Below are 9,586 nucleotides of genomic sequence, written 5' to 3'. Positions count from 1 at the left end.
GTTTTGAAGATTTAAATTTAACAATGGCAACCGGAGGTTCAGCACCAATCCTCTCTGCGGGCGGGATATCCAACGCCAGCAATCTGACGATGGAATTAATTAACCGATTAATAAGTGTACAATTGAGTGAAGTAACCAGAAAAATTGAAGGGATAGAAGGGCATATAATCGCTAGCAAAAATGTAGTGGAAGATTATAAAATCCAAACAATCGACCCAACTATAAATTGTGAAACTACCCTAGAGGTTGTTAAATCTTTACCAAAATTCACAGGAGAAATAACCCAATATGTAGGCTGGAGAGAAGCGGCAGAAACTGCCATGAGTCTATACAAAATTCGAAGCGAACAATATTTTATCGCTTTAACAATTCTACGTAATAAAATCATGGGAGCAGCACATGATGCTCTAACTAACCATGGTACAGTTTTAAACTTTCAAGCAATTCTTTCCAGATTGGATTTTATTTATAACGATAAAAGACCAATCCATATTCTCGAATCAGAATTAAGCATCCTTAGGCAGGGACGTATGACCATTACAGAATTCTACAACGAGGTAAACAAGAAAATGACATTACTGATAAATAAAACCATAATGACATACGGAAAAGACAGCGAAATAACCAAAGAAACAAATAAAACAATTAGGAGCAACGCTCTTAGAATTTTTATTTCTGGATTGAATGGTTCAATCTCAGAAACACTATTTTCTCTAAACCCACCAGACTTGCCAAACGCTTTGGCAAAGTGTCAAGAATTAGAGTCTAACAACTTTCGAGCCCAATTTGCAAATAGGTATTATGGATTTAGGAATGAAAATAAAGGTCAGGGAAACAACTTAAGATTTAATACAGTTAATTCCAGACAGAATAATAATAATAACAACAATAATAATATTAATTATAATAATAATAATAACAGAATGAATAATAACTGGAATAACAACCTGAATAATAATTGGCCGCAAAACGGGAACTTCGGGCAATATAATAATTGGAATTCAAATAACAATTCTAAGGTACAACCCCCACCAGAACCAATGGAAGTCGAAAGTTTCATAAAGTATCAAAATCGTCCGAATAATAATTACTATCGTCCGAGTAATAATTACAATAGGGGGTATAATAATAACAGACAGAATTATAATAATTTTGCACACAGATATAATTATAATCATAACCAAGCTCAAAAAAGTGAACCACAAATCCCATTAAAAAGGGAAGCAACTGGGACAGTAAGTCAACCAGCCCAGAAAGGTATGAGAATAAATAACATTGATGAGGATCATTTTTTAAATCAAGGTCCTACAGAGGAATGCCTCATATAACAAGAATAGACAGAATTACAAAAAAACAACTAAAAATATTGATTGACACAGGAGCCTCTTCTTGCTATATCAAAAAAGGAATTTATAAAAATAAAAAAGAATTACCAATTTACAAGAGAGTATCAACAGTTCATGGATACTCAATTATAAAATATTACCATATACTAACAATATTTGAAGCGAAACATATATTTTATGAAATAGAAGGTTTGGAATCCGACTTATTAATTGGGTACAATCTATTAAGGAAAATTGGAGCTAAAATAGATGTAGATAAAGGTATTCTTGAATATAATGGAAAAAAGGAAAAACTAGAATGTTATGACAATGAAGAGAAAAACGATTTGTGTTTAATTGGAGAAAATAATACTCTTCCATTAAAAGAATATATTATAAAGAAATACTTTTGCAATCAAATAGAATATAAAACTGAATCAGTTATTGCAGAAGGAAGTAATTATAGCTGGAGATCTTATAATCTCGAGCACGCAGACGATGTTAATTCCGTCAAATTACAATTGAAAAGTTTGGGATCAAAAAATCCTGAACAAGCCGACGATGTTAATTCCGTCAAATTACAATTGAAAAGTTTTGGATTAAAAAATCCTGAACACGCCGACGATGTTATTTCCGTCAAATTACAATCAAAAAGCTTAGGATCAAAAAATCCTGATCACTCCGACGTTGAATTATCCGTCAACAATAAAACTAATAGTTTGGGATCCACAAATCCTGAACACGCCGTCGTTGAATTTTCCGACAAAGAAAAAATTCATAATCTAATAATAAATTCAAATCAACTGAAAAATTTCGAAAATAAAATTATGAATAAAATTGAAAAGGAGCATTCTAAAATAAATATGCAAATCCCTTTTCGAACCGATATTCGAGGAGAAATAAATACTGTCAATGACAGGCCAATTTATAGCAAACAATATCCTTATGCTATGTCAGTCTCAGATTTCGTTAATAATGAAATCGATAGAATGTTAAAAGAACAAATAATAAGACCTAGTAAAAGCCCCTATAATTCACCAGTCTTAGTAGTACCCAAAAAAGGTCAAAACGAAGATGGAACTCTAAAACACCGACTAGTTATCGACTATAAAAAATTAAACGAAAGCACAATACCGGACAGATACCCGATGCAAGACCCGTCTGTAATACTATCTAACTTAGGAAAGTCAAAATATTTCTCAACAATTGATTTGGAATCAGGATTCCACCAAATTTTAATGAAAGAGTCAGATATTGAAAAAACAGCCTTTTCTATTAATAACGGGAAATTTGAATTCTTACGTATGCCATTTGGGTTAACAAACGCCCCCAGAATATTTCAAAGAGCAATGGACGATATATTAAGAGAACAAGTCGGAAAAACTTGTCATGTTTATATGGATGACATAATAATCTTTTCAAATACAATTGAACAACATTATACTGACCTAATTCAAATAATTAATATTTTACAACAAGCTAATATGAAAATTTCTCTTGAAAAATCGAAATTCTTTAAATTAGAAACAGCATTTCTTGGTTATATCGTTTCCCACAATGTAATTAAAACGGATCCTGAAAAAATTTACACAATTATGAAGTATCCGATTCCAAAAAACATTAGAGAACTTCGAAGTTTCCTGGGACTCACTGGATATTACCGAAAATTTGTCCGAAACTATGCAAAAATTGCCAAACCCCTAACCAAATACTTAGGAGGAGATAATGGTAAAATTTCTAGAAGAATGTCTACAAAAATTACAATACAGTTAGATGATCCAGCTGTAAAAGCTTTTAACGAACTAAAAGATAATTTAATAGCACAAGTGGAATTAGTCCAACCAGATTACAACAAAAAATTCACTTTGACAACAGACGCATCAGATGTAGCTATCGGAGCGGTATTATCACAGGATAGTAAACCAATTACTTTCATATCCAAAACTTTAAATAAAACCGAACAACTTTACGCTACTAATAAAAAAGAATTGTTAGCCATAGTTTGGGCTCTTAAAAATCTCAGAAATTATTTATATGGAGTAATCGGTATAGAAATACAAACAGACCATCAATCTTTATCTTTTACAATCTCGGATAAAAACCCGAACATAGAAATGAAAAGATGGTATTCTTTTATAGAAAGTTTCACCCCAAAAATAATATATAAGCCCGGAACAACAAATGTCGTCGCTGACGCATTATCTCGAATAAAATTAAATAACCTTACAGACAGCGATATAGAACAATCAAGCTCAGATCAAAATACACAGCATTCTGCCGAAAGTAGTTTTGAAAATGTAATACAAGAGACCCGTAAACCGTTAAATCAGTTTCAACAACAACTGTTATTAACAACGGGAAGGTATACAATACATGAGTCATTGAAAGTTTTTGACAAGACACGACATATAATCGAATATGATACGCCAGAAAATTTAATAACAATATTAAGGGAATATCTACCACCGAACATAACGGTAGGAATTCATTGCACCTTAGAAGATCTTTATCATATTCAATTACCTTTAAAAAATAACTTTACTAACAAATTTCTTTTTACTAAAATATTTCTACAAGACGTGGAAAAAAATGAAGATAGGGCGATTATAATAGAAGAAACACATTGTCGAGCTCATAGAGGACTAGACGAAAACTACAAACAAATCAATAGATTATATTATTGGCCAAATTTACTTACCAAATTAAGGGAATACATAAAAAATTGTACAATTTGCAACGAAAATAAATATAACAGGCATCCAATTAAAATTCCTATTGGGGAAGCTCCTATCCCAACTAAAGAGGGAGAAAATTTACACATCGATATTTATTACGCGCAGAATCTTATTTTCTTAACTTGTATTGACGCATATTCAAAATTCCTAGTAGTAAAAGAAATTCAAAATAAACTAAACATCGAGAATAAAGTAATGGAATTACTTCAACAATTTCCACACGCCAAAGTAATTATGACCGATAATGAACCGAGCTTTACCTCTGCTCAATTTAAATCCTTTGCACAAAGATGTGGTTTAACTCTACATTTCGCAGACCCCAGACATAGTACCTCGAACGGACAAATTGAAAGGGCACATTCGACATTAACAGAATTAGCTCGTTGCATAAAAGAAGAATTTAATCTCATTGACTATTCTGAAATAATTATTAGAGCCGCAAAAGAATTCAATCAGAGTATTCATTCTACAACAAACCAAAAACCTTTTGATATTCTCTATAATAAAATTGAACACAAAAACATTCCAAACATTCTGAAGAACACTCAGGAAAAAATGTTAGAAACACATAATGAAGGCCGTAAAGAAAAAGAATATCATGTAGGACAGGTTGTTTATGAAAAGAAACATGGGGAAAGAAATAAGCTAAAAACAAGATATAAAAAACAGATTGTTAAGGAAAACCTACCTAATAAAATAGTAATCAATAGTAGAAACAGAACTATTCACAAAGACAATATTAAGTTTTAACAAATATTATATTTCTTTTAAATTTACAGACAATGCATTTCTTGTTACTTCTAATACCATTCGTAGTGATAGCCACTTCAGAAATAATTGATTACTCCAATCACGAATTTTTCCTGTTCAAAGACAAAAAGGATGTTCTTACTTACGAATCCTATAGCGATTTATTCCACGTAACCAATTTAAGTTTTTATAAAGAAATAATCAATGTTGAAACAGAAAACATAAAGAGAGACACTAACAAAAGATCACAATGGGAAATCACATACGACTTAGAAGTTATCGAACTAATTTTATCACAGTTAACATCATCTAGATCCAAAAGGGGAATTAATGAATTAGGCACCGTGTGGAAGTGGTTAGCTGGAACTCCGGATCATGACGACTTCGTCAAAATTCAAAATACAATCAATGACTTAATAGAAAATAATAACAAACAATTTATTATCAATTCCAAATTGTTTAAAGAAATAGAATCTCTTTCTGATGATTTTAAACATGTATTTATGGACCAAGATTTACCATTAAGAAAACATCGCCTAAAACTTTTAACATTTGACTTGCAAAATTTAATCGATACTATCACATTAGCTAAAATTGATGTCTTTAATACTAAAATTTTAAACCATGAAGATATAAAAGAAATATTAAGTCACGAATTAAGACCAGTAATCATTGCAGACCTAATGGATATCTCTGTGTTCAAAATCGTATTACATAAAGAACTCTTAATAATTTATGTAAAATACCCTATAGTTTATAACAGATGCGAAATATACTATGCTAGAGCGATTTCAAAAGGCGATGGAAAACTAGTAATAAGCAATCAAGTCGCAAAATGCGACAATACATATTATGAAATGTCTACATTTAAGACCGAACTTTTTAACAATTACTGTACTATAAGTAAGGAAAAAACTTGTTTTACCAAATTATTAAATGGAGAAAAATCCACTTGTAAGAAAATAAGGGAAAAAAATAAGGAAATAGATATCATCCAAGATGGTGCCATTTTTATAAATGGTTACAATATTGTTAACAACTCCCACTTAAATGGGTCATTTCTAATAACATTTAACGGAACAACCACAATAAACAACATTTCATATACAAATTTAGAAAGTAAAATTCTTGAATACATAACCACAAGCCATTTTACAGATTATGAAATATCCGATTACATATTGTCCAATAACTCGGAACTCTCTCTAGATAATATAAACATTTTAAATCCCTTCATTAAAATAAGTAATACCAAGATATCACTTTCTTTTATATTATTAATTTTATTCATTTTGTATTTGATTACTACATTAATAGTAAAATTCAGATATTTTTTATTTGTAACCAAACAAAAACGGCCAGAACTAGAAAAACCAAATAATGAGGAAGTATTTTTAACAGAATTAAATGAACGTTTAAACGAAATTCGTAATGAAGCGGGACGCGTCATTTTAGAAGGGGGAGAGTTATCCAACCCGTAAACATAGCACTCTATCCCAGTTTATAAACAAATTTTAAATTTCAATCTAGGCGGCATTTCCTTTGTCTTTGTTTTTGTCATTGCCTTTGCCAGCGCTTAGCTCCCCGCTAAGATAAACAATCAAACTCCAAAAAAAACACAGCTTCCGCTTGGAGACCAAACCATGGTCAACTTATTGCGCTTCAATCAAACTGCATCGGTCAGCATAATTGAATTTCACAATGCAAGAAATAATTTCAGCATCAAGCTTTTATTCTAAACATAATTGAAAGTTCAAGAAGTTTCCAAAGAAAAGCTTCTGGCCGAGGTTGAATGGATCAGGATTCAGAATCTAAGAGTCAGTCTGTTTCGGGATCGGATCGAGAACGATCGAAGATAAAATCAGATAATAGTGTCTTGTAATATTGTTTAAGTGAAAAAGTTTATCACCAATAAATTTATTAAAATATAAAAATAAAATATTTTTTTAAATAATTTTTTAACATCAATTTTAATTTGTATGTGTTTTTTGTTCTTTTTTTTTGAATAGGGAAAATTTTGGGTGATTGTTTGGTTTGTATTGTTTTCGTTTGTATATTAATGTAGTAATACATATTATATTTTGTGATACTATGTACATATTTGTATCTATGTTTAAATATTTTTTTTTTTTTTCCTTCTTTCTCTTATTTATTGAATCTTCCCTTTTACTTAAGAGACTAACAATAAGTTTTCAAATCTTATTCTAAGCTAGCTAATTATCATTTTATGAGATGATTTGTGCTATGTGGCCTAACAAATTTAACGCTGGGCTGGTTGATCGTTGCGGTGCAGTCGACTTTGGCTGCATACTCGAAGAAGTTTCCTTGCAAGGGGATTTGGATGTGAGCCTAGTTTTTCCTTGTATTTAACTTTTCTCTCTGTTATTGTCTCAATGACAAGTTTTATTTTTAGGTCTTTGTGTATATTCTCGTTCCGAAGATACCATGGAGCTCCGGTTATGATTCTCAGAATCCTAGACTGTGCTCGCTGAATGATGTCGATGTTGCTTCTCGATGCATTGCCCCATAGCTCGGAGCCATAGGTCCATATGGGTTTAAGAACGGAGTTATACAAAAGGACTTTGTACTCCAGGCTCAGGGGAGACCGAACGTTTATAAGCCAGTGTAGATCCTTTGCTTTTAGACTCAGGTGCGTCGTCTTGGCCTCTATGTGTTTCCGCCAGGTGAGCCGCTTGTCCAGATGAATACCTAAGTATGTTACGTCATCGGCTTGTGGGATGCGCGTGTGGTTCATAACCAAGGGCGGGCAGCTTTGTTTGTTAAGGGTAAACGTAACTTGTTTGCATTTTTGTTCGTTTACTCGTATGCGCCAATTTGCAAGCCAATTCTCTACACATGTTAAATAGCGTGCTAGTTGCATCGTAGCTTTTACTGGGCATCTGGATCGACTCAGTATTGCAGTGTCATCAGCGAATGTGGATATTGTTAGCTGGTAGTCTGTTGGGATGTCCGCTGTGTATAGGGTGTATAGAATTGGACCTAATACACTTCCTTGGGGCACTCCAGCTTCTATAGTACAATCGCTTGAAGTGCTTGAACTACATCTAACCGCGAACACTCTTTTGTATAAGTAAGACTTTAGAAGCTTTTGTAAGTTTTGAGGCAGCAGTTTGGTTATTTTAAACATAAGTCCATCCAACCATACTCTATCGAATGCTTGTGCAACGTCTAAGAATAAAGCTGTACAATATTCACGATGCTCAAAAGCAGTGCGAATTTCCGTTGTGATGCGGTTAACCCGCTCAACAGTTCCATGTTTTGCCCGAAAACCAAATTGGTGCGATGGGAGTGTGTCGTGTGTTTTAAGGTGGGGACTGATTCGTAGCAGCAGTACTTTTTCAAATAACTTGGAGAGACAAGTAAGTAGGCTTATTGGCCTGTATGATGATGGCTGTGTTTTGTCTTTCCCAGGCTTAGGGATCATAACTATAACTGATTTCTTCCACTTTTGAGGAAAGTATCCAATTTTGGTAATAGCGTTGAAGAGTAGGCAGATTTGTAGAACTGCACACATTGGAAGCTCGATGATCATTTTCGGTGTTATTAAATCGAACTTTCGTGACTTTCGTTATTTCGCTTGGCCGAAATTCTATGAGATCTTGTGGTGCTAATTCAGATGCAGTTAAGGGTGGGAGAGTAAATGAGTTAGTGGCTGGATTGGGTTGAAATACCTTTTTGAGATGATCAGCGAAGACTCTTGCTCTGTCCATGTCACTACGAGACCAGTTTCCGGTAGAGTTACGGAGGGGTACGACAGTTTCTGCTGGTGCCTGCAGATTCCTGTGGGCTTTCCACAATGAGTTTTTTGTGCTGGTGGGCGTGAGGTTCTCGATGTAACGCAGTTGTGCGTCCGCTTCTTTTTTCTTAAGCGCTTTAGTAAGTCTGCGAGAAGCTGCTTTTAGTCTACTCTTTGCGCCAGGTGATCTGTGCTCCTGCCACTCCCTTCGAAGTCGTCGTTTTTCAAGCACAAGGAGTTCGGTATCTCGACTTGTCATGTTGAACTTTTTACTGCATCCGTTGGTATCTTGTGGAGTTGACGCTTTTGCTGCTGCGACTAGTGTTGATTCTAGGCTACCAGCAAACTGATCGATGTCTTGCTCGGTTTCCAATGAGCTAGAGAAGTCGGTACGTGAACAAACATATTTTTTGTACCTCTCCCAGTTGGTCCTGTTGCTTGTGAGTCTATACGGCCGCTCGATGTGTTGCAGTTGGTACAAAAGATTAAAGAGCACCGGGCAGTGATCAGATGAAAGTTCTAAAAGTGCCTCAGCTGTAATCATTGATTGGGATATCCTTTTGGTCCCGCACAAGCGATCCCGGTGCCTTATCAGAGATTGATGTACACATATACGGTCGCCTGTGAAGCAATTTGAACTTGGTTTTGTTTGTTTCTCCCGTTTTATTTGCACTTGGACGTCATTATGCTTCAATAACTTTTAACTTAATTTATTATTTCACCACTCACTACTAAAATCCCCACAACCACTGCCGTCACATGTTCATCACCTCTTTAGAATTAGAACGATAAGCGTAGTGGGCATTGTTAATCCCTTGTCCGTAGTCCGGCTGCGCCAGTTACAATCCTGTGGCCGGGGGAGGAAAAGCTTTCAAAAAAAACAACTGTGTAGTTCGGGGTATGAAACGAGAGTCATTCTCTTTATTACAAAAAGTTGTATGCTTAGGCAAAACTTCGTTAAAACTCCTCGGCTCTGGATTTGTTGCCGGGTCGGTGGTGTTTTCCTGTGGCCGGGGTGA

Source organism: Drosophila santomea, chromosome 2L (assembly GCF_016746245.2).
Source record: "Drosophila santomea strain STO CAGO 1482 chromosome 2L, Prin_Dsan_1.1, whole genome shotgun sequence".
Taxonomy (NCBI): Eukaryota; Metazoa; Arthropoda; class Insecta; order Diptera; family Drosophilidae; genus Drosophila; species Drosophila santomea.
The sequence above is the reverse complement of the archived record's forward strand: the minus strand, read 5'-3'. Positions refer to the sequence as shown.